The sequence below is a fragment of the Equus przewalskii genome, chromosome 28, assembly GCF_037783145.1.
Source record: "Equus przewalskii isolate Varuska chromosome 28, EquPr2, whole genome shotgun sequence".
In the NCBI taxonomy this organism is placed as follows: domain Eukaryota; kingdom Metazoa; phylum Chordata; class Mammalia; order Perissodactyla; family Equidae; genus Equus; species Equus przewalskii.
In genome coordinates, this window is record NC_091858.1 from 20,453,406 (window position 1) to 20,480,194 (window position 26,789).

The 26,789-nt window shown below is 39.1% G+C and overlaps 1 long non-coding RNA gene across 1 annotated transcript in view; it reads left to right on the top strand.

The window, feature by feature from the left end:
• The first annotated feature begins 570 nt into the window (after positions 1-570).
• LOC139080060 (uncharacterized) overlaps positions 571-26,789 on the top strand; it is a 193,207-nt gene continuing 166,988 nt past the window's right edge. The window contains exon 1 of the long non-coding RNA XR_011534189.1: positions 571-917. This is a non-coding gene — a long non-coding RNA (uncharacterized lncRNA). The remainder of the gene's footprint in view (positions 918-26,789) is intronic.

Consider the following 26,789-nt stretch of genomic DNA (forward strand, 5'->3'; position numbering starts at 1 on the left):
GTGGAGGAAATGAAGAACTCTGAGATTTATGCTGAAACCTTAGAATCCATCCAGAGCTCACCCATAAGCCTTTAGTGTACATCAGACAGACATCAGATTCCCTGGGACAAAGGCGGACCAGAAACATCCATGGCGGAAGTGTTCCAGACAGTACATCTCCCCTGAATACCTGGCTATGTTCTTATGTATCTAATCTTTGCCTATTTTCTTCAATAGGGAATTCTTAACCATCATAAATTAACCAACAGAATCACACTGTTAATGATAACACAACTAGAATGCTATATCTTAAATGAAAACCAAGCCAATTTAGAGAATACAAACTCCCCTAAAATACTAAAACATAGTGAAGGATGAAGTCAAGAATTCCTATTTTTCCCAAGGGTCAAAAAACCAGGAAAAGAAAAGTTCAGACAATCGTAACTTCTGGAGCTAATTTTTGTTCATTATCTCATGTTTTATGGTCAGCAATTCAGACTCCGGGTTGACAAACATCACTTACCCAAAAGCAGTCGGCTGTGTCAGCTCAAGCCAAGGTTGCTTGAGAGATTTCTGATTCGGTTATGCTTTGAATCAACATTTGGCCAATGTCGAAATGCCAGGAGGGAGCGCAGCTGTGAGCGAGACCAGTTTTGCTAGTGCATCCGGCAGACTCATAAGCTGTGTTTTTATGACAGGGCCTGGGTTTAATTTTCTTAGTTTGACAAAATCTGACTGTCTCTGGCAGAGCAATCTGTCCGTTTGACACATTCTGGCCTCAGCAGAATGTGAAGAGCAGGTAATGCAACAGGGGAATTGACGGCTCTAGCGAGCTTCAGTAGGAAGGGAGCTGACAACAAAACGTGCAGCATTCCGGGAAGAGGATTTGAAGGACCATTTTTTTAATGCTTGATAAGAGGACATATTTGGAGTTCAAGGTGAGTTCTTAGCTCCCACTGCTTTGTGTGTTGTTGGGAAAGGGGCCTATTGGTTATACAGAAAAAGGAATTGGGGCTCTTTACAAACCCCGTGCCCCAAATCTAGACATTCTCTGTGAATATCCATCATTTCTTCCCTCTGCAAATCTGCGAAGACAAAAGGCTTCAAGAAAGAGTATTGTCAGCCTTTGCACAGGGATCATTACTTATGGCTTTAGCTCATAAAGTGTTTTGCCAGAAAGTATACAGATATATAACATACCAATTGCAAGTAGATGGTTTTTAATTTTGAAAATGAATTTGAAAATTCAGCATTTCTATTTGTTCCGATTCATTTTCTCATAGTATCTAGACTCTGTCATGTTATGCAATGAGGCTTATCAATATTTTCACTAGGAGCCTGAGAGTAAATGCATCATTTGAATAAGTGATGCAGACCATAGGTGTTTGGACTAGCATGGCTGTGCTCATGCCGGGATGATTAAAAGGAATTGCGTTCACCAACACCTCGAGATTTGAATCCAGAAATGAAAGTGAAACTAAAACGAGAACAACTCTGTTCTGCCTTCCCATCATCCCTAATAAAATTTTCTAATTTTTTTTGTATGTGAAATATCGAGCTGTAAATTATTCATGGCTAACGTCCCTTTCCATATGGTCTACTGCTTTGCCTCTTTCAAAATTCCACACATCACAGGTGAGTTGATTTTTCTGAAAGCCGTAAAATGAAGTAATAAAAATAGCCAGCTGATCTAGTTGCAGGAGGCTCAGAATGTCAGAGGAGTATGCACTTTGGTTAAATATCAAGGCAGCTCTTCACGTGATGAGAGTGTAGTGAGAAAGAAGGGCAAATTGGAGGGTGACCCTTTCTCGTGCCGGCCATGGACGCAGGCTGAGAGGTTACCCGAATTTCTCCCCTTCTTATTGGACCTGTTGTTCCAGCTCATGCCTTCTCTGGGGTTTCAGTCAGAGAGATGTGAACACATAACATAATTTAAAGATGATTCTTGTTGTTAGAAAGTTCCAGGAATAGGCTAATCATTAAAGATTTCAGACACAACTTATACTCTTCCTCAATCTTTCTCCTTCCTCCAGTTTTTTGTTTGTTTTGTTTTTAAATCACTCCCTGGGAATACTAAGAGAAGCATGTGATGAACTGGGCTCTTGAACAAAGATGTTTCAGAAAAGATACTTTATTCTTTTTTTTTGTTTCTTTTTGGTGAGGAAGATTGGCCCTGAGCTAACATCTGTTCCAATCTTCCTCTATTTGATGTGGGATGCCGCCACAGTGTGGTTTGATGAGTGGTGCTAGGTCTGCACCTGGGATCCAAACCTGTGAATCCTGGGCTGCCAAAGTGGAACAAGCAAACTTAACCACTACACCACTGGGACTACCACAAGATACTTTATTTGTTCTTTGTAACCAACAATTTCCAAATGCTTAGGCACATATTGATAAGATAGCCTCCTAAAAACTCATAGGTAAGAGCAGATTAAAAATCGCTTTCTCAGAAAGATAAAAAATGCTGCCGAACCGAGAGGCTTCGTAAGAATCAAGGAGATTAAGAACTGAAATGGGACTTGGAAATGATCCTTGTGTTCAGATGATAAATCAGAGGCCCAGGGAGGGGAAATGAAGTGCGTGAGATCAAACAGATAAATTGTGGGAGTGATCTCTTCATTCTGGCCCAGTGCTCTTAACCAGTTTCAAGGCAGGTAGTGCAACTGCAGTGGAGCAAAAGGGAAGTACACCTGTTGAAGTAGCAGGAGAAAACATAGAGAGAGTGTCAGAGGCCATCTCTGTTCACTGGCGCCTCCAACCTGTGCCGTTTGCAAATTTGATAAGCTGGGATGTGTGACTGTGTGTGTTCATATTAAAAAAGGGTTTCTCATGGCAGGTACCAGCGAATTTCCTTTTAGGATGATGAAAATCAAAATTGCTTTCCTTTCTGAACCTGTCTCATGTTTCTTAATCTCTTATAGTATGGGGGCGTCTTCAGTGCCATTCCGAAGTCAGTTGGTCATACCAATCTGAGAAACTTCATTGTAATAAAATTGTGTGGCCTTCAATGATTATTACTTTTTTCCACTACAGTTTCAAAAATGATCCTTTTATCAGGCTTCTTTGAAATTTGGTGGAGGAACACCAGGCTCACTGGTCTTGTCTATGATTCTTTGGTCTCCTTTTCCGCTGTGGAATATTTTGAACTTTTCTTCAACTTTTCCTTGAGCAGCTCCTCGAAGCGCCCTGGAAGCAGCTCAGAGGTCTTACCAACAGGGATCTGGGCACGCTGGTGGGTGGATTCTGTGGGCTGGCCCCCCTAGGCTCTGCCAGGAAACACCTCCGTGGAGGACCTGGAAGAATGAAGAGAGGCAGCGGACGCATTGACTGTGTCGGGGGAGGTTGGCTCTTGCAAACATGTGCTGGAGATACGTGGTTCTTTTGGGATGCTCTGGGAGAGGTTGAAGTGGCAAATCCCTGAGTGGCAACCAAAACTGGTTTCCTTGTCCTGCCAGAGATTCTGTAAGCTATCTAGTACCCTATTATAAAGCAATTTCAGTGTGTGTTAGTCTGCTCAGGATGCCATAGAAAAATTTTATAGACTGGGTGACTCGAATAACAGAAATTTATTATCATTACTTCTCACAGTTCTGGAGACTGGGAAGTCCCAGATCATGGTCCAGCAGGGTTGGTTTCTGGTTAGAGCTCTGGCTTGCGTAAGGTCACCTGCTTGTTGGGTCCTCGCATGGCAGAGAGAGAGAGCAAGCTCTCTGGTATCTCTTCTTACAAGGACATCACTCCAATTGGATCAGGGCCCTACTCTTAGGACCTTAATTACTTCTGTAGGCTCCATCTCCAAATATAGTCATATTGCGGGTCAGGGCTTCACTGTATGAACTTGCGGTGCACACAATTCAGTCCATAGCACAGTGTAAACTATTAGAATAGATTCTAGTTTTGGCAATGAAGAACCTTGACCAAAATGCATAGGGTATAATTTCTGTGTTTTAAAACTTGAACTTATTTAAAAGAACTAGATGCTATTCTACAATCTTTCCACCACATTTAATCTTGGTCCCTTTCTATCGAGGTTAAATCTACTAAATAAATGTTCCTTAACAGCAAGAGAAGAAACAAAACAGAATTGGAGGATTTCTATTTTCTCTCCTTTTTCAATTAATATATGATTTAAAAATTGCAATAAAATTTATTGGGGTACAATTTGCGTACAATAAAATCAATGCATCCATTTTAAATGTACAATGTAGTAAGTTTGACCAATGTGTATAGCCATGTAACCACCATTACATATTAGATCTAGAACACTTCCATCACTTCAAAACATTTCCTTATGTCCTTTCCCAACGATAGGTAAATTCATAAGTGAGTTTATAAACTTAAGGTATAGATTAGACCGTAACTCACCCCAGGAAACCCTTGATCTAATTTCTACCACTATAGTTTAGTTTTGCCTTTTCTAGGACTTCAAATAAAATGGAATCGTATAGTATGTGGTCTTTTATTCTGGCGTATTTCACTTAAACATTTTTGAGGCTCATCCATGTTGTGGAATGTATATGTAATCCATTTCTGTTTTAGTTTTTGAGAATCAATTCTTTATCTGCCGACTTATTGATAGGTATTTGAGCTATTTCTAGCTTTTGGCCATTGTAAACAAAGCTACTGTGAACATTTAGACAGGTCTTTTTGTAGACATAAGTTTTCATTTCTCTTGTATAAATACCCAAGAGTGGAGTTGGGTCAAAATGTAAGTTCATGTTTAGCTTTATAAGAAACCGACAAATATTTTCCAAAGTAGTTGTATGATTTTACCTTCCCACCAGCAATATACAAGAGGTCTAATTTCTCCATATCTTCACCACTGCTTGCTGTTGTCAGTCTTATTCTTTTAGCCATTCTAGTTCACGTGGAGTAATATCTTATTGTGCTTTTGATTTGCACTTTCTTAGTAGCTAATGATGGTGATGCTCTTAAGTTCTGTGTGCTAATATATGATCTTCAGCTCTATTTATTTCATATGTTTCTTATAGCTGCGTATAGAACATGAAATCCTTCTGTCTATTTTTTCCTTTTTATTTTTTTACATTTTTCCGTTACTCTGGCTTTAGCATATCTTAGGTGATGCTCATAATAGTCTTTCATATGTGTCCTAGGTCATGTGCAAATCTTGTATTTATTATTCATAACCTTTTGAATTTGAGCTTATTAGAAAGATCCTTGTTATGCCACCTTGATTTCTGATAGTACCTCTTCATTTCATTCCTCATAGTGTAGGTGATAATAGAGTGAGAATTTCCTTTGAAATGATCTCTTTGCCTTGCAGAATCATCATAGAAGCTGTTGCTCTTTTCTAATTTTTTAAAATTTTACTTGTGACTTTATAAACTTAAGATATAGATTGGACTATAACTCATTGCAATTTTCTATTCATTCAATCATTTATTTGTTAATTCAACAAAAAACTGTTGTGCACCCCTTCTGTGCCAGGCGTCATTCTGGCAAACGGGATACAGTGGGGGACAAAGCAAAATGACAGTGTTGGGGGAGGATTCTAGATGCTATGTGACATTCCAGATAGTTTCTTTTTTTAAATTGCAAATTAATTAACTATTGTTTGAAAATATTTATTAAGCTCTTGCATATGCAAGGCACTGGGGGAAACAAAATTAATGAATAAATTCAATAAACTTTTAGTCTTATACTGAGAATAGTTATTAGTTGAGTAAAAATCACATACCAGGTATGTCACTAGGTGCTGGGGATACCACTGTCAGGGAAACAAGACATGGTCTCGATCTTCATCAAGGTGTGGGAAGGGGCAGCAGATATTATTCAAATAATCAGATAGACAGAATTAGAATCAGTGATAGGGTGCTATGAGAATATGTCACAAGAAGATGCAATATGGTGGGTGGCATGTGGTATTCAGGGTAGACCTTGCAGAGGAAGCAACATAGGAGACAATTAAGTCTAATAAGGAACTAACCAGGCAGAGAGAAGAGAGATGACATTAAGACCCTCATCCAGAGGGAGTATGACATGTTTGAGAAGCTGAAAAAGGCCAGCGTGGCTTGGGTTAGAGAACAAAACACACAAACAACATTAATTTTGCTCTTCAGTTCACTGCAACCTGGCTTCCACCTCCAGTTCTCTACTGAACTTGTTCCTGCCAAGGTCAACAGTGACCTTCCTGCTGTGAAATCTAATGGATGCTTCGCATTCTTCATATTACGTGGACTCTTTCCAATACTAAGCCCTCCCTCCATGAAGCTTCCATGTTGATGTGAGGATGCCACAATTGATTATCCTTCTTATTCTCTCAGGAGTCCTTCTCAGTCTACTCTTCTTCTGCATGACATTTGAGTCTCCCCAGATTTTGGCTGCTGTCAATCTTTCAGGGCTCTGCCTGTCCCCATTTAGTCATATGTGATGTCGTCATGCATGATGTCTTTCTCACAGGAAAGTGCTGTGCTCTGCTTCGGTAATTATAGTGGCTGCAATGGGTCTCCTACGTTGTAGAAGTAATTGCGTATCCAAGTTTCAGTTAGGTAAAATATTTTTTTCTCCTATTTTGTTTCTCACTTAAGCAGACCTTGCTATTCAGAGCTTTATCCTTATTGTTTACTTATAATGTACCCAGGCCCTGGACTCGATGCTATGGAATAAAATGCTAAACTTTCTGCTCTAATTGTCCTTCTGGACTCAGCTCATGGACCACTTTTTCCAGGAAACTTTTCCTGAACTTTGATGCTTCTCCAGGTACCCTCATTGTGAAACCTCATAGTACCATGCACTTTTCTCCCACATATCTTACACCACATTGTAAGCATCAGTTTATTTTTTATCTTCCTTTCCAGATTGTGAACCCCTTCCATTATACATTCACAATGCCTAATCCGGTACAGAGCAGGTACCTAATACATGTAGACACACACACACACACGCACACACAAACATCTATCATTATTCAAAGATTCGGTATTTGCAAATTTGTCTAATGGCTAAAATTTATTTGTGACACCAAAATCAATAGTCATGGTACTTTTGCAGTGATTCAGAGACATGCGCAGAGTGGCCAAAAACTTGAGCCACCGATGTGCACGTTCCCAGGTGACGTTGAACAAGGAGACACTCTGCCTTCTGTTTCACACTGTAAACAAGTATCCTTTTTACAGTCTATTTAGTGCCATCCTTTTTGTACTTTTGTGCTTTATGTTGGTGACTTCGCTGTTTGAAATGGTCCCACGGTGTAGCGCCGAAGCACTGTCTAGTGTTCCTAAGCACAAGGAGGCTGCGGTGTGCCTTACAGGGAAAATATGGTGTGATAATCTTCATTCAGGTGTGAAGTTATAGTGCTGTTGGCTGTGAGTTTGATGTTAATCAATCAAAGATATATACTACATAAAGTGTCTTTAAAGAGAAACACACATAAAATAAGGTTGTGTATTGATCTGTTGACAAAAATATTGTGGTCAAAGGCTTGCAGGAACCTAACCCTGTATGTCTCCTGGGAGTTCAGTATTTGCTAAATCGGTGTTTGCAGTGACCTTGTACAACTTATGTAACTACAGCAAATAATGAGAATCAACTGTGTGTGTGTGTGCATTGCGGAAAAACAATGAAAGAAATAAGTAATGTACAATAATTGTTCAAAAGAAGGGGAGAGACTATCTTCTTGAAGATACAGAGTATGTTTCATAGAGGAGTTGCTATCCATGATAATCCTTGAATAAAGTGTAGAACTTCTTCTGGAGCGAAGGGAATCCTAACAGAAGGTAAGAAAACAAAGTCAGAGATTTGGGGAAATTCAAGAATATCCAGGTAGTTTAGCTCAAGCATGGAGTACATGTAAGAAGCTAGCGCCATATTGTGTTGAGCCTCATGTGGGAGGGTAAAATGTTTGTGGTCTGTTTAATAGTTATTACTAATTCAATATTCAGACTTTGGGTTTACAACAGTGCCTGAAATCCTCTCCTAACTTTCTAGTAAAATATCTAAGATAAAAAAAAATCCCAAAATTCACAATAACACCCAAAGTGGGTCTGATGCTCAACACTGCCAGAATTTGGAAGGAATTTCCAGCAACTAAAAGACCATAGAACTGATTGCATCCTGGAAATTCGAGCGAAGTTGCTAGTCCTGGCTCAGAAATGTAAGGTCTTTAACTAGGCAATTATCTCTCCTACATAAATGTTACTTTTGGAGCAGCCAAAACACTATTCCTTCTTCCTTTAGATACACTGATATCCTATAGTCTCAGGCAAAGTGGGGAGACAAAAGGAGCTGTGGGAATGGCATTATTGCATTATCATAATATAACGTGGGTTGTGAATTTTTCTGACTTAGATACTAAAAACTGAACCAGAGTTCAGGCACATAAACAGTTGGGCTTTTATAAGCCCAGGCATAAATGGGCAGCAAGCGGGAAGAGTTGAAAACCCTAAAGGGGAGATTCCGTGGAAAGGTACACAGTGGGGAGGAGCTATGAACTTCTAGGGATGTACTCAATCCGATGGGAACACATAGGGAATGAGCTGAGAGAACTGGTACCTCAGCCTCATTCCTTTCCTTCTATCTGAGTTCTTGTCCTTTGGTGAATACAACCAGAAGCCAGAAAGCAAGGCAGCACTTTGATTTAGATACATAGATTAGTTTCCTAGCACATAGAGGAGGGTAGAGAAGAGTGGATAATACATCTGAAATTGCTATGGGGGGAACATACACACACACATTATATATATGGTATAGATAACATCTAGACCATCAAGTTTCTTAAAATCTATTGTGCAGTATAATTCAGCCTAAAATTTGATTTGCCGGTAGTACAGATTTCTATTAATGGCCATTACTAATTGCTGAAATCAGTTATTAAGATTGAATAATTAACTTAATTCCCTTTAGATTTAAGAGAATGGTTAAATATCTGTCTTCAATAATTTAAGCCTATGGCTGCCTAAAAGTAGAACTCTTGGTTCTTTGAATATATTAATCCTGTATCACTTTGGTCCTGAAGAAGAGAATGATACATTCCAGGGACTGTCCTGAGGAAATCACCAAGTAAAAATGTTCTAATGCTAAGTCTAGAGACTTCCTATTACAGCTCCCGCTGATATATACATAGCTTGTAAGTCATAGCTCTGTCTTTACAACTAGAAGCTGAACAAACTGACAATCAGTGAATTTTCTTGGACTCAGCAGAGAACTGAGGTCACAGGGCAAACTATCATCCTGAAATCTGGAGAGACAGCCACATACAGAGAATTACAGCCAAGATCAGCTTCTCGGGGGCAGAAGCAGTGGAGACCAGACACTTGTAGAAACACCTAAGTGCTAATTTTGATAAATTGCTAGAGGCTAAGTGTGGAATAATTTGAGAGTGGGAAACCCCAGAGGTCCCTCATCTTAAGGAGCCCCTGCACTCCATCTGGAGCTTGGAATCTCACTAGCATCTCATGGTGAAGAGCTGAGAGAGAGCCTCTTGTGGTTCTGGCAGAGGGATGAGAAGAGTAACACTTATAAAATATGCCCAGAGCCTTCTCTGTAACAAAGGTCCAGTATCCAAGGAAAAAGACTCCCAGGGATTTATCCCACCTCGGGGAAGGGTATTTCTCTGATTCCGGTCCCCTCTAGCCTTCCTGTATCACAAGTGAGGGAGGGAAGGAAAACTAAGAAACACTTGCAAAGGTCACATCTCGGGGATACAGACCCACTAAAACCCTGAGATTTAATCATGAGATTCTAGAATGCTTCTCATCCTGCACACCTTAGCACTTACCCATGGGGCTCCGGTATAGTAACAATGAATTAGAGCTGAGCTGAAAGATGCAGACTCTATCTGCGGAGGAGTTCTTAAGGAAACTTCATGACAACTAGAGACACATAAAAAGGACACCTGAGGAATCTGAAGCCTCTGGCAGCTGTAGCTACAGAAAACACTAAACATAGCCCGACTCCTAGCCAGATTAACATAAATCCTCATACTGAAGGCCATGGAGAGATATATATCCATGTCTGGTTTCAGCAAAAAATTAGAAGGCATGCCAAATAAAAACACAGTCTGAAGAGACAAAACAAACATCAGAACCAGACTTAGAATGACAGATTCTACAGTTAGCAGATAGGGAATGTAAAATAATTGTGATCAATTTGTAAAGGGCTCCAATAAAAAAAGGTGGGCAACATGTAAAAACACATGGATAATGTTATCAGAAAAATGGAAACTCTAAGAAAAAAATCAAAAGGAAAGTCTAAAAGGGAAAAATATGGCAACAGAAATGAAGAATGACTTTGATGGACTCATCAGCAGGCTAGACACAGCTAAGGAGAGAATTAGTGAGCTTGAATATATGTCAATAGAAATGTTCTAAACTGAAATGGAAAGAGAAAAAGAATAATGAAAAACCAAAACGTCCAAAAATTGTGGGACAACTGCAAAAGGTATAACATATATCTAAATCGAATTACCAGAAGGAAAAGAAAGAGAGAGCAGAGCAAAAGAAATATTTGAAGTAATGAAAGCTGAGAACTTTCCAACATTCATTAGAGACATCAAATCACAAGTCTAGTTAGCTTAGAGAACATCGAGAAGGATCAATATAAAAAATCTCCACCCAGGGCTCTCATTCAAATTGCAGAAAACAAAGAGAAAATCTTGAAAGAAGCTGGAGGTGGGGGAGCATTTTACCCAAGGAGGAGCAAGAATTAGAACTGCAGACTTCTCATCAGAAACCATGCAAACAAGAAGAGAGAGGAGCAGAGAGAGTAAAGAAAGAAAGAAAAAACCCTAGCAACTTTAAATTCTGTGTCAGAAGAGATTATCCTTCAAATGTGAAGGAAAAACAAAGACTTTCTCACCCAAATGAAAAGTGAGGGTATTCACTGCCAGAAGACCTGCTCTCACACAAATATTATCAGTAGTTCTTCAGGAAGTAGGAAAATGATACAGGTCAGAAACTTGGAGCTGCATAAACAAAGGAAGAGCACTGGAGCAGGAGGAAAGGAAAGTAAAAAATCTTTTCCTTTTCTTATTTTTAATTGATCTAAAAGATAACATTGTTTAGAGTAATAATAGCAACATTGTATTGGGTGATTATAGCATACGGTTAAATGATATCATTGATAATGTATTAGTCAGCTTGGGCCACAATAACAAAATACCATAGACGAGGTGGCTTGAAAAACAGCTATTTATTTCTCACAGTTGCGGAGGCTGGTAAATTTAAGACCAAGGTGGTGTCTGATTCAGCTGCCGGTGAGGACCCTCTTACTGGCTGCAGATGGCTGCTTTCTTGCTGTGTCCTCGTATGGCTGAGAGAGAGGGCAAGCTTTGTTCTTTCTTCCTCTTCTTCCTTTTCCTCATCATGGGGGCCCTACTCTCATGACTTCGTTGAAATCTAATTATCACCCAAAGGCCCTGTCTCCAAGTACTATCACATTGGAGGTTAAAGCTTCAACATATGAGTTTTGAGGGGGATACAATTCAGTCAATAGCAGATAACAGTGTCCTAAGGGACAGCAGGGAACAATCGGGACTACTCTGTTATAGGGTATTCCCTATAGTGGTGTAGTGCTATTTGAAGGTGAACTTAGCTTAGTTAAAAATGTGAATTACATAATTTAAGGAAACTGCTAAAATTTTTAAAAAGAAGTATAATTCATGTGCTGGGAGAGGAGATAAAATAGAATCCTACAAAATGCTCAGTTAAAATGAGAGAAAGAAGAAAAAGAGACTAAAAGAAACAAAGAGTAAATGCAAGAAAGTTACAGTTAAAACATGGTGAATATTAATCCAATCACATCAGTACTTACTTTAAATCTGATTGGTCCAAATACACTAATAAAAAGACAGAGATTATCAGAGTGGATAAATAAAATAAGATCCAACTATATGTTGTCCACTTGAATCCCACTTTAAATATAAAGATTCAGATAGGTTAAAAAGTAGAAGGAAGCAGAAAGAGTCACCATGCCAACTCTTACACTATGTCGATGGCAGAAGTGAAAGAAATGAAGTTAGATTTATATGCTGTTGCTTTTATAATCTAAAAGTCCAAAGAGAATCAAGCATTCACCAGCACTCTGAAGCTGGAAGGAAATAGAAGAATTGCCAGTTTTAGCATTAATTAACAGTTTTGAGGATGGTAATTTCTTAACTGCACTTAAAAACCAAACACCCAAATACGTGAGATTAATTCTTCAGAGTTACCCACAGCTTCCATTCAGTGATATTTTAGATCACATTTGTCTTAAAGAGAAGAATAGAAGAAGACTAATGTGACAAACGGAGAAAAAAATCCTAAATAAGGTGACTGCTTAATTTCCTCCTTCCTTTACTTTTTTAAAGGTGACTGCGTTAGTTGTGAGGCCCTATCCTTTCAAATTAATGACCTCATTTGGATACCAAAAGTAAAGTCACTCTACCTCATAAGTAATCAGGGGGATGTTTCTTCTGATTCTTAGAGAAGTAGAGTTGGCGAACATTCTAACAGCTGGCGTGATGTGATGTTCTTTCTTAATAAGACACTCCTCTGCTTACTATTTCAGAGTGCCACCCACAGATTGCTCTTCTCTTTGTCTTGTCAAGAAATGATGTTGAAAATATGAAAGGTTGCTAAGTGCTTTTGTGGAAATAACAAGGCAAAATACACTATTTTTAATTTTTTCCATGCCGAAAAACAGAAGAGCACATCATGTCATAGTTCTCCATTTATAATCTTCCAATGCATATCTTGCTGAAAAAATATTTTATTGAAATAACTCCTCATTTTAGAGGAATATTTTCCCCCTTGACTTTAATATACACATAATTTCCTTGAAATGACATTAAAAGGATTTAAAATATTTGTTAGATGCCAGACTAAATTTTGAAAAACTGGCTGGTTAATCAGGCTGTAAGTACATTGGGTCGTAGAAACGCAACTTGAATTTAGAGAAAGGTTGACTACTTAGTGGCAGTTTTTAAATTTCTCATTGGGATTAGCCTCATATGTTCCAAAAACATTAAAGAGCATTTTAGAGATGCAACATGTTTTGTGATTTTTTTGTACGTGTCTTATTCATTCCTGAATCCTTGTGCTCTGTAAGTGAATAACTCTGATTGCACCAAGAAATTCAGCCTGTCTTACTGCAGGCTGCCTCGTCCCTAGAGTGGAGATGATAAGTTGAAGAGTTTGTTTGCCCACCTAGCAGAACTATCTGGTGATGAAATAAGCATTTATATATACGTGTGTGTTTTGAAAATAGTGAAATGCCTAATGTTATTGAAGTTATCCTTATTGCTAGATGATACCTTCTTCTGGCCTGTTTGAGTGTGCTGTTGACCAAGCCGTGTTAGGTAAATAGATCCGGCCTCCTCGGAAGGCCAAGAATAATCAGAGAAATTTTTCTTCACTTCCCTCTTGTTTTGACGCCATGGAGTAGATTCCGACTCCTGGCGACCTTGTGCACAGCAGAGCAAAACCCTACCCGGTCTTTTTGGCCATCCTCTCCTTCCTGGCACTATATCAGTCAAGGCTCTGCTGCTATACATAGGATTTTTATAACCAATTTTCCCTCTTCTGGGGAAAATATAAACAAACACACAAGTTGGAATCCTGCATAGCACTGTTTATTTCAAATGTGTACTCACAGGCTTCCATGGGCAGCTTAGTTTCACTTCATTTCTGGGCTAAGTGACCTACGTCTACACTGGAAAATTTTCTAGGGTCTCGAGGGCCCAAGCTGTTATATGAAAACAATGTATTATTCAATGGTGTTTTTATGAGAGAGCAATGCCTGTACATTTACAAACACCGAAAAGGTTAAAAACAAGTGAGACAGGAGCCCTGAGTCTGCAGCCAATCCAGGTTTGCACCAGCGGGGAATTGGCAGTCTCTGCCGAGGTTGTGCTGGGGTTAAAGGTTTCTCACTTTCTTATTAGAATTCAGTGCTATGCCCTCTCTTCTGCTTGAGGCATGAACATTTTTGTTGCAAGAAAAGCAGTCACTTATCTCACAGAGCTCTTTAGCCGGGCTGTTTTGTTTGTAATCATTACTTTATGAAACTGTGCCACTGTTTTTACTTACCAGGATTCCAAAAGGTATCAACAGAAGAATGCCATTTCTCATTCCAGATAAGTAAAACTGAAGTCCTAGTGTTTAATATTTTGTTTGGCTTTAAAAAGTAAACCACAGAAACAAGATAAGCTTGGCCATCTCGTCGCTCAGAAAGTAAAACAGTGCTCAAAAGGTTGGGGGCGTGTCAAAGGGACACAGGAGCCAACTTGAAAGAGCTCCCAATGGCCAAAGCTGGGATAATTTAAGAGACAAAATACATAATGTAGTATTGGATTATAACCCAAAATATAAAATAAATATAAATGCAACCATGCTGATATGAATAAGTGGGTTAAAAATAAATAAATGGGGGAGAAGTTACAGAAGAATTCCAAATAATATATGTAGTTATTTCGCTTTATAGAAGGTGAAGCTTAATCCTCCCTCCCCATCCCCCCACCCACTATGGGCTAGATTTAGTGACTCCATCCCACAGAATGGAGTAGGGAAAGGAAAAAAATAGTAATGCTAGAGTGGTAAAACCTAGCAAAAAGTACCTTAAACGAGTGATGAAGGTTAACATCCCCAGTGATGTCATGTGGATATCATGTACCCCTGATATGATGTGACAAGAAAAGCACTTCATCTCCACGACGTTCCTGCCCCCAAACCCACAAATCCAGTCTGATCACAAGAAAGACATCGGGGAACCTAGACTGGTGCTTTTCTATGGGATAGCTGAGCGGTACACCTCAAGACTCTCCAGGTCATGAAAAACAAGGAAAGTCTGGGGAATTGTCACAGACAAGAGGAGACGGGGGAGACATGACAACTAAATCCAGTGCCCTGATTGAATCCTGGAGCAGAAAGATGACATTGATGGAAAAAATTTTGGGGTTTAGTTAATAACAATAAACTGTGGTAGGTTGAATGGTGGCCCCCCTCAAAAGAGAGGTCCATGTCCTAAGCCAGAACTTGAGATTGTTACCCTTATTTGGAAAAAGCATCTTTCTGATGTAACCAAGTTAAAGATCTCAAGATAGGAAGATCATTCTCGATTATCCAGGTGGCCTTAAATCCAATGACAGATATCCTTATAAGAGAAACACAGAGAGGCACACAGAGAGGAGGAGGAGGCAATGTGGTCATTGAGACTGGCGCCTTAAGCCAAGAAATTCCAGCAACTTCCAGAAACTGGAAGAAACAGAGCAGAATCTCCCCTGCAGTCCTTAGAGGGAGTGCAGCCCTGAGGACTCCTTGATTTTGGACTTCCGGCCTCCAGAACTGTGAGAGAAGAAATGTCTGTTTGAAGCAACCAAGCTTTCATAATTTGTTACAGCAGCCTCAGGAAACTAATAAATGTATCACTGGCAATTTCTTGTTTTGAATAATGTGCCATGGTGATATAAAATGCCAAAAATAAGGGAAACCAAAAGAGTGGTGTATAGGAACTCTCTGTACTATCTTTGCAACTATTCTGTGAATCTAAAATTATTCTGAAAGAAAAGTTCTTTAAAAAAACACAATTCAACTCAATAAGGGTCTAGATTTTACTGCTACTTTGTTATGAGTCAGACAATGTTTCTTTGAATAATGTTACTACTATGCCATTACATATCTTACAAACAAAAACAAACATTTCTAGACAAGAAATCTTTCAAATGGGAAACAATTGGGATGGCGAGTGCCAGGCTTGAAACAATAAATTCACATATTTGGAAGTCACTGTGTTTCAGGGCTGGGGGACTTTCCCTCTGGTTTGTAGTTGATTAAGGTAAGCGGTCTTAACCAGTGCGAACAGCAACAGCGGTGCTTACACAAAGTTATCGCTTGACCTTCAGTCAAAGATGAATTTACACTATCTCGCTTCCCTAAATGTGCATCAATGATAACCAGTCAGGATTTAACCACTGATCCAAATCAGCTTTTGTATGTCATTCTTATTTTAACTAAAGGTACGTGACTCAAAGTTTGCAAGGAAAGCAACACATTTTTTACGTTTTTTGTTGTAATAACAAAAAATGTGGAAATGCTTATTATGATCATCTAACACTGCTCAGCCCAAAGCAGACCCACTTAAGCACTACCAACCAGCCTGAGGAATGTTCTGTAAAATGAGCATTTGTCTTTAAGCATATGAGCGACTCAGAGCAGAATTTGAGGATTAAGGTAATATTTAGTGAGGAAGTGATGGCTTAGCGTATGGCCAGCAGTCATTCCGTAAAAAAAAAAAATCAACCATTCAATTTCTTTGTGAGTGAAAATGGTAGGACTGTAGAAGCTCAGTTCAACATCTAAAAACAAATGCCTAATACTCAGGAAAAAAAGCGAATCTATGTTTTGACAGCTTATTTGTAACTATAAAGCACCGTAGTTAACCTTGTAGCTATTTTTAAGGTATCTTTGGTATGTCATTGACTACTTTGTGAAACCTCTACGGGCGCATTGTGCTCTCAGCCCTGCTTACTGCTCTGATCAGGATGAATGATGAAAGACGATGTAGAGAATGCAACGTTTTATTTTCCTAGTGAGGGGACTTTGGTTGCCTAAAGTAATCAATTTGTATCTACTAAAAATGGCCAGAAATAGCTATCATGCTATCATAAATTTTTTATAGGGGAAATTAAGGCATTCGAGACAATAAGTTTCTAGAATAATAGATCTACTTTCTTTTGATATAAATAATTATAAAGCAATACTATTATGGGAGAAAACCAAATAAATAACCAACGTGATTCATGCTCGCCCTAATTTTTTTTTGTTTTCTTAGTTTTTTAAAGTTTTCTTTGTGAAAATACTAATTTTTAAATCTATAGAATGTCTGCTTTCTGTACAGGTATATTTGGCCAAGGTACTCTTATTTCCAAATAGACAGCTGCTAATTTAGCTTTTGGCAACCACAGACTCTCAGGTTGATAAAAACAGCAACAATAAAACTACACTATACAATGAGTTCGGCTAATAAGGAAAAATAAGCCAAGTCTGATATTATTCTTATTTTTTTGATGGCACCTAAGCAACTGTTGCCAATCTTCCTCTTTTTTTCTCCCCAAAGCCCCCCAGCACACAGTTGTATATTCTAGCTGTGAGTGCCTCTGGTTGTGGGCAAGTCTGTTATTTTAATATTCAGTGTCTGAAATGTATATGCTATACTCATGGCTGAGAAAAATGTTGTCCCGTGGAATATTATGAAACTAAATAAAATTTACAAGTGATATTTCTCCTCTCATTTTCCCCCTCGTAAGGCCCACTTAGTGTCAATCAGTGACATTCATTGAGTAACCACTATTCTCTGAGTACTCTATTGAGACTATGTGGGAATGACCTGAGAGAGAGAGTATGCTGACAGTTTTGACTTCAAGGGGTCTAAATTCAATTTTTTTTCTGCTATAGGCTCCATTATTTATGTAGTGCCCACTCTACTATCCTCAGTCTTTCCAGAAATTGAGACTAGGCTTTCTCAACTTGAGTACTATTGATATTCTGGGCTGAAAAATTCTTTGCTGTGGGGGACTATCTTATATATTGTAGGTTGAGGCAATGTGATGGTTAATTTTGTGTGTCAGCTCAGCTGAGCCATGGTGCTAAGATATTTGGTCAAGTATTATTCTGGATGTTTATATGAATGCGTTTTTTGGTTGAGATTGACATTTAAATCAGTGGACTTTGAATAAAGCAGATTGCTCTTTGTAATGTGGTGGGTCACATCCAATCAGCTGAAGGCCTGAAAAGAGTAAAGACTGACCTTTCCTGAACAAACAGGAATTCTTCCAGCAGATTGCCTTTGGACTTGAACTGCCACTCTTCCCTGAGTCCCGAGCCTGCCAGCCTACCCCATCAGATTTTGGAATTGGCAAGCCTCCACAACTGTGTGAGTAAATCTCTCTCTCTCTCTATATATGTATACATGTATACATATACTGTCGCTTATATTTCTTTGGAGAACCCTGACAAATACAGAATTTGCTACCAAGCAGTGGAGTGCTGCTGTAACAAATACCTGAAAATGTAGAAGTGGCTTTGAAACGGAGCAATGGGTAGAGGCTGGAAGAATTTTGAAGTGCATGCTAGAAAAAGACTGGATTTTATTCATGAGAATGTTGGTAGAAATATGGACATTAAGGGTGTCTCTGGTGAGACTTCTGATGGAAATAAGGAATATCTTATTAGACATTGGAAGAAAGGTGATCCCTATAACAAAGTGGCAAAGAACTTGGCTGAATTGTGTTCTAGTGTTTTGTGGGGGGTAGAATTTGTGAATGGTGAGCTTGGATATTTAGCTGAGAAGATTTCTAAGTAAAGCATTGAAAATGTGATCTGGTAATTCCTGAGTCTTAAAACCTAACGGAATTTTCCCTGATAGGTTTTGGACTAGATTGGGGCCCCTGACTCCTTTCTTCTTTCTCCCTTTTGGAATAAGAATGTCTATTCTATGTCTGTCCCATCATTATACCTTGGAAGCACATTATTTATCTGGTTTTCAGGATCATAGCTGGAGAGGAATTTCTACCTCAGGATGAATCGTATTTTGAATCTCACCCACACTTGATTTAGATGATTTTTAGGACTTAGAGTTGATGCTGCAGTGGGTTAAGACTTTTAGTCTGTTGGGATAGGAGAGAATATATTTTGCTTGTAGAAGACGGACATGGAGTGTGAGGGACCAGAAGGCAGAGTGTAATGAACTGAACTGTGTCCCCTCCAAATTCATCTGTTGAGGGCCTCACCCTAGACCCTCAGAATGTGACAGTATTTGGAGAAAGAGCCTTTAAGGAGGTAATTAAGTTAAAATGAGATCATCAGTGTGGGTCCTAATCCAATATAACTGATGTCCTTATAAGAAGAGGAGATTAGGACACATAGAAAGACACTGGGGGCTTGTACACACAGAGAAAAGTTCGTGTGACAACACCGCGAGAAGGAAGCCATCTGTAAACCACAGGGGAAGGCTTCAGGAGAAACCAAAACCTGGTAGCACTTTGATCTTGGACTTTCAGCCTCCAGAACTGTGAGAAAATAAATTTCTTTTTTAAGCCATCCACTCTGTGGCATTTTGTAATGACAGTTCTAGAAAACCGATACAGGCACCATCTCTGGCATCAACCTGCTAGATTCTGGTAGCATCTCTCCCTCACCACTTCATCTCCACTCCCCTGGTCGTGACAAACAAAAAATGTCTTCAGATATTGCCAAATATTTTTGGGGAGACAAAGTCGTCCTGGATTGAGAACCGCTGCTCTAACCATAAACACCAACAGAAAATGATAATAGGGATCGCTCCTCTTTGAAACTCTCTGTGGTTTGGCACTGGTGACACTGTCCTCTCCATGTCTCTTCCAAACCCTCCAACTGTCCCTTCAACTGGTTAAAGGTAGGTGCTCCCTACAGTTCTTTCTGCTGCCTTCTGTTCCCTTTTTCTATATTTTTTCCTTAATATTCTCATCCATATTTAAAATGCTACCTCTAAATAAATAACTGGAGTTCACATATAATCTTTCTTGTCCTGGCCTCTTTCCTGATCCTCGAATGTGAATTCCCACTTGCTCATTTTCCAAACAGTTCTCCTTGAAATTTCCACCAGAGCATTCTCCTGCTCCTGCAAATGCAATGTATCTGAAACTGAATGCATGACATCCTTGCAACCGTACCTTCTGTATTCCCTATTTGGTTATGCAGTTCACTTCAGTTCAATTCAAAAACTATTTTTGAGTATTTCAGGATTTTGTGATTTGGTATAGAAGAAAGTCACTCAAATAGATTTAATGTAATGTGATAAGCACAACGATAAAAAGTATGTAGAGATCTCTGTGGGAGTTCGGAGGAGGAACTCTTATCCAGCCTGGGATGTCAGAAAAACCTTCCTAGAGGAGATGGGGCATGACCTGAGTCTGAAAGGAGAAGCCTACGTTGGTAAGGAAGAAAAGATACAAAGGGTTTTTCTTTTTTTTGAGGAAGATTAGCCCTGAGCCAATACTCCTCTTTTTGCTGAGGAAGACTGACCCTGAGCTAACATCCGTGCCCATCCTCCTCTGCTTTATATGTGGGATGCCTACCACAGCATGGCATTTTGCCAAGGGTGCCACATCCTCACCCGGGATCCGGGCCAGCGAACCCCGGGCTGCTGAGAAGTGGAATGTGTGCACCTAACTGCTGCGCCACCAGGCCAGCCCCATACGAAGGTATTTTAAGCAGCTAAAATAGCACATATAGTAACAACAGGTGGAGAGGAATAGTAGACAATATCCAATTTGTTTTATGCTAATTTAAGTCAGGCACAGGGGAACATGTCCTGCTCACCTCTGTATTGTGTGCCTCTATATCTATTTCCTTTGAGGAATTTCTAAATTTCAATTTATTGGTTCAAAGACTATGGACAGTTTCTAGGACAAATTGCCTTCCACAGAAATTTTCCTTTCCCCGTATTGATGAGCAACAGTACCAATTTCTCATACCCTCACCCACACAAGATATTATTAAATTCTTCCATAAGTACTTAAAAGTATTTTTTTAAGTTTAAAAGGACATCAATATTATTTTTAACGAAATTTTTCTGATCAAGATCTCAAAAAATTCCCTTGTTGATAAATCTGGAGATAAATTCTCTAAGCCAAGCACAAGTTGTGGCTATGCCCTGAAGAATGTTGTCTATACCATGTTCTATGCTGTCTACACCATGAAGAGGCCCGATGGTCTTCTAAGTTCCCACTGGCTGTGCTGTTGTGAATAGCTGATCCACTAATTCACCTGCTTTCCATTTTGGCTGATCTTCAGAATTAGCAAGGATTCTGAGTGGTGCTCTTCTCGACAGCCCCAGGGCCAATGGTCCTTCCAACCCCTCTTACTGGGGGTAAGGAGTGTTGTTTCAGGGTCTTGAGGAGGTTCAAAATGGAGGTCCCAGAATGCTGTCCTTTCTCAGGAGGGCAGGAGAAAGATCATTTTTTAAACTTTTAAAATTTTTAATGTTTACATTATATCTACGGATTTTTTTTGATATTTCTGGTATTCGGCTGGCATTTCTTCTTGTTTCCCAACCCATTTTATCCAATTTTTATATCCACCTGGTGCTTTCATTGGGATCCTAGGAGCCCATGCTTTTTGCTTTCTCTTGTATTTCCATCTAACCAAAAAATGGCCATGCACTTTTTAATCCTGACCTTCTGTAGTGTTTAAATATCCAAACATGTCTCTTGTCCCCCTTAAATCTGGCTCTGGCTTGAGCTCTTCCATGTCTTCTCGGATTCCAGAAAGGCACCATATCTAACTTCAACCTGTCTATCCTAAGCCTTGTGCTGATTCTTCTCTCTACAAATTTTCCAAATACATTCTTAAAAATAAACACTATGTTTCCTGTTAGTGTCTAGTACTGTACTAAGGCATTGTATTCCTTCTCTCTAATTCTCACAGAAAGTCTACGGAGTAGGTTTATTTCCATACTTTCCGATGAAGAGACTGAGACCAAGATGTGTAAATAACACACTCAAATTACAGTAAATATATACCGAATCTGATTTTTAGGTCAGTTAAACAAGTGTTTCCTCTTCCTGGTAGTCCAGGTCTCCTTGAGGTAAAGGATCTTCAACTCACTAAAAGCTTGGAAAATAAAATAAAAAATTACATACAGATATTTCAGAGTTTGGGCCTCATCTTAACATAAAATATTTCATGATTTTATGCAGATGAGCTCTTCCATGGTGGAATATTATGTTTTTGACAGTAGACGTATCTGCAAGAGTCAACTGAGCAAAATATTAAGGTCTCTGTGGCCTTGCCAAGTTACCTGTTGTTCTGTTGGACCTCGTGTTCATGCAAGAAGGAGAAATAAATTTGTACATCTGTTTTAGCACTTGAAGACAGCAGATGCCAGGAACTGGAATTTCTACTTCAGGAAAACCTCAGAATTCCCTTTCCGGAAAAAGCAACCTAATCAAATTAAATGGAACTGGAAAGAGAAGACAATGCTCATAGCTAAAGCGGTGAATCCCAATGTGGCTTTCCCCATTCCCTAAAGTCTGCAGCAGGGGCACATGGCCAGCGCCACTATTTGCACACAATAGGGGCGTGCCCAACCCAGAAGGCTTGGTTCTTGTGCATGCTCTGCCCTTGTATTCTCAGATCTTACATCATCAGTTTGGAACAATATTCACTAATAATATTTGGATTTAAGGAAATTTTATAAGCGTCAAACTCTATTAGTTATTTCAACCAAACTCAGCTCTAGGAGCACTCAATAATCATGTTAGAGAGAAAGCAGAGTCACCCTAGCTTGCCATTTTAGAAGGTGCATTTCTCGGTAACTCTTAAGGAAGCTTTGATTAAGTTTTGCTTTTTTTTTTTAATTACTTGGGCATCGCCTTAGAAACTGGGATGCAGAGATCCCATTGTTTTCCGTTTTCTTCCTTCTGCGGGAGAAAAGGGAACTGAAGATGAACTTTGCTAGTGGGATGACATGGGCCTGGAATTGGACACCTGATGACTTTTTGTTTCACTATTTATGTACTGGTGGTAATTTGATATTTCTTCATAGGTCTATCTGAAATATAGAACTTTATAGTAATAAGAAAAAATCTAGAGCAAGTATTTTCATAAATGGCATCTTCAATAAGTTTTTATTAATGTGTATTTCAATTGTATTTAAGAATAGAAGTTGGCTCATAAAAGGAAAGTACAAAGAGGAGAGGGGGTCAATCCTCAAGTCATGAGTAGTGACAAGTGAAATTATATGGAAAAGGAAATCAATTCCACCAAATGAAAAAGGGCAAAGGAGGAGTTGAAGTAAATGAATCATTACCAATAAGAATTCAATTTCTCCACATTTGTGAGCCAGAGTCAGAAAAAGGCCTGGACGCAGTATTGGTAACCAACCATTGTCAATAGATTTCTAACCACCTTCAGAGACAGCGGCCCCTTACTGCTCAGGGTGTGTGCTTTGCTTTGCTGGGAGACAGGATTTGAAAGATTCTAAGGAAGAATCTTTCTTTATAATTTTATTTCTTTCTCTCTCTGTGGTCATGGAATTCCGAAACTGGTAGAGTGCAGATGGGTTTGTATAATTTATTCGGACGTATCAAACATCAAGCCATGTAAAGGGGTAACCCAACTCTGAGTTGAGTTAAAAGACTGCTTTTGAGTCTGAGCACTGGCTCTCATGAGCTGTCCCGCCTCGGGAGGCATTTTCCTCTTCTTGGAGCCCCTTTCCTCTTACAAACACTGAGGCTGTAGATTAGCTTCTCTTTCAAGTCTGTTCCAACTAAAATTCTATGAGGCAGGGAATGATATTGTTAATTTCTCTATTGACTATAAGGAAGAAAAGTCACATTTCCTTAAAAAAAGGGAACATCTTAATTTGAAACTGTTACCTGTTAGAAATTGGAAGGGAGAGTAAATAAAGAAGAGGATCCAGAAACCTTACCAAAGCTGACTACCAGTGTAAAACTTACGCTAGCTTTTGAAAATCTAAACAGAATTTGAAGATTTGTGTTTTGCAATACAACTTTATCTATATTAATCAGGGTTCTCCAGAGAAATAGAACCAATAGAATGTGTATATAAACGTCAAGAGTAATAATAAAGCAAGAGATGTATTATGAGGACTTGGCTCACATGATTATGGAGGCTGACAAGTCCCACAGTCTGCAGGGTGAGTCAGCAATCTGGAGTCAGGGGGGCCAATGGTGTAGCTGCAGTGTGAAGGGTGGAAGGCTGGAGACCCAGGAAGACCTGATTTAGTTAGAGACCAGAGTCAGGAAAAAAAAAAAACAATGTCCCAGTTTGAAGGCCATCAGGCAGGAGAATTCTCTCTTGCTCAGGGAGGGGGTCAGCCTTCTGTTCTATTCAGACCTTCAACTGATTGGATGAGGCCCACAGCTTTATGGAGAGCAATCTGCTTTACTCAGTCTGCCAATTCAAGCGCTAATCTTGTACAAAACCAACTTCACAGAAACACCCAGAATAATGTTTGACCAAATATCTGAGTACCCTATGGCCCGGTTAAGTTGACATAAAAAATTAACCATCATACTATCTAAACAGTCATAGCTGTTGTGTTCTGTGCTTTCATTTTGTTTTATAGTGTACATGGTTTACATTTGGCAGAGGCAAATGTGTCATTTCTTAGATTCTTCTGGAATCCAGAATTGGCAGCTTGCCATCTGAAATGCCTAATGCCCTTATGTATATGTGTTCTCAGTTAAGTTAGTTAATGAGATCCCATTTGTTTGGAAGGGTTTACGCTTCTTGGAGGAATGAAGTATGCTGTCTGGGAAATTATTTGCTTACCCTAGAATTTCACCCATTATTATAATCTTGACATAGAAGTAACTACATACATCAAATAGTAGGGTCATGTCTAAACAACGGCCAATATTTCAGCTAAGAATAAAATGGCACATGGGCCCAGGGATGGGGGACCCTGGGTTGTGGATCTTTAAGTGACTATTTCCATTCAGAATGAAAGGGAGGGGGGATCAGTCTAGTAAATATCGAAATGAAGGAGATAAGAGAGGAAAGGAATAAAAAAAGAACACAGATCTAAAAAATTAGGGCCTTCTTGTCTGTGTAAAATGTTTGTGACATTTTTCTTTGGAGGAGGATTTACTGCTCTGCGCTGAGGAGCAGGAGCTGTTTCACAATTGGCGCTCTGATCACCTGCAGCCTGACTCCTGAGGGTTAATGGTGATTTTTCTGAATGATCTTTTGTCCTCTTTGTCCTGCCCCTTTCTAGACTTTCCTCTTCCCAGGCACCCCACCCTTGCATACTCCATTCAACTGCATATTCCATTCACTGGTTAGGCCACCTTTTAAAAACCAGATTCTAAAGGTGAGAGAGGAGAATAAGACTATTTCTAAGCGAAGAAATTGACTATTCTCTTTCCTCAAATATACTTCCCAAGGGTAAAGAGTTCAATTCTAGCTCACCAATTTCTTTAAAAGAAAAAAACAGGATTACGAAATGGTGTTTTTAAAAAAACCTAATGTTATTTTTACTGGAAAATTTAGGGAAGCATCATTTCTGAATCTCAATAAGGTCCACGAGCTGCATTGGGATTCCCGAACCTCCTGGTTAACAGACATCCTTGCTGATATAAGAAAACATGCCTTATACTTAAGGAATTTAATGTGCAAATAAAGCAATATTTACTTATACGTAAATTTATACTTGCTCATGCAGTACAATGAGTCATATTTTCATCAGATTTTTTTTCTTTTTTGTGCTCCCACTTCTCCTGGGTCTGACACAAGCCCCAGATTCGCTGTCAACACAACTGGGAAAATACTGGGAAAGGTGGGAAGGGAAAGTGAGAGACTTAGAACTTACTAGTCAGTGATACACTGTAGGCAATGATGATTCTGCCCGGCTGTCCCCAGCCAGCCCTTCCTGAGCACGGGGCTGCAGGGCCTATCGGGGTAACCTCCTCCTAAACGTCTAATGCGCCCATGAGCAGACACCTTAAAATAACATTGGTTAGCTCTTAGTGAGGCTTAGAATGATTCAGAACAAGGACAAGAGGATCTAAAGGAAGATTGGATGGGCACTAAAGTAAATTCCACTGACTTCTTGATCTTATCTATAAGTAGTCAACACATATTTATTGAAAGTCTATTGTGTTTCAAGCACTGTTTTAGCTGGTGAACAAGACATTAGGTTCTGCTTTAATAAACCTAATATTTGTTCTTGCTGGTAGTGGGAAAACAGTAAAAATTAAATAAAAAAAAAACGGAAGAAGAGAGTGAGAGAGATTATCAAGTAGGCATAAGAAGTGTTAAGCACAGGTGTGGATTGGGTAGTCAGAGGAGAGCTCACTAAGTGGACTTGGGGCTGACGCCTGAGTGATCCAAAATGGCAGGCAGAGCTCAGGGACCAGATCCCTGCCTCCCTTCGTCCAGTCCGTCTTACCTGTTTCATACAGTGGGGTTTAAATCTTAGAAATGGTTAGATTAGATAAAACAGAAAGATCCCACAAAGCTCTAAGATGCTGGCTGTTCTTGCTTTTTTTTGCGTGGTAGAGGTAGAAATACTAAAAATCCTTATGTTTTTACTGACAAGAATAATCATAGTTTATTGAACACTCACTGTCCAGTATTCATTTGATTCTCATAACAATCAATTGAGTTAGTGCCTGTTGGTGGTACCTCTCCCACCTCTCATTTGTCTACCGTCTTATTTTCATCATACAGTGTTTCTAAATTTGGAAACACCTTTACATGGCCTTCAGTCTGTCAGTCTGCATCTAGCTATCTGTCTGTCTATCTGTCTATCTGTCTATCTATCTATCTATCATCTATCTATCTATCTATCTATCTATCTATCCATCCTATCATCTGTCTTCTGAAATAAAACTTTTATGAAATAGTATCTACCCTTCTCCAACACATTCTGATAGTTTCTATTTGATTCTCCTCTATTTCATGGGCTTTTTTTTTTTTTTTAACAAATACTGATCATTAGTAACTAAATTGATTTACAACTCATTTTTTCCCCAGCTTTATTGAGGTATAATTGACAAATAAAGTTGTAAAACATTTAAAGTGTACAAAATGATGATTCCATGTATATATACATTGTAAAACAATTTCCACTATCTGGCTAATTAACACATCCATCACCTCACATATTTACTTTCTTTTGGGGGGGGGGGTTAGGTCCTTTAAATTTTACTCTCTTAACGTATTTCAATTGTGTAGTACAGTGTTATCAACTATTGTCACCATGTTATTCATTAGATCCTCAGACCTTATTAATCTCATAAGTGAAAGTTTGTACTCTTTTTACCCACTCTCTCCCTATTTGTCCAACCATGCAGCTCCTAGCAACCACTT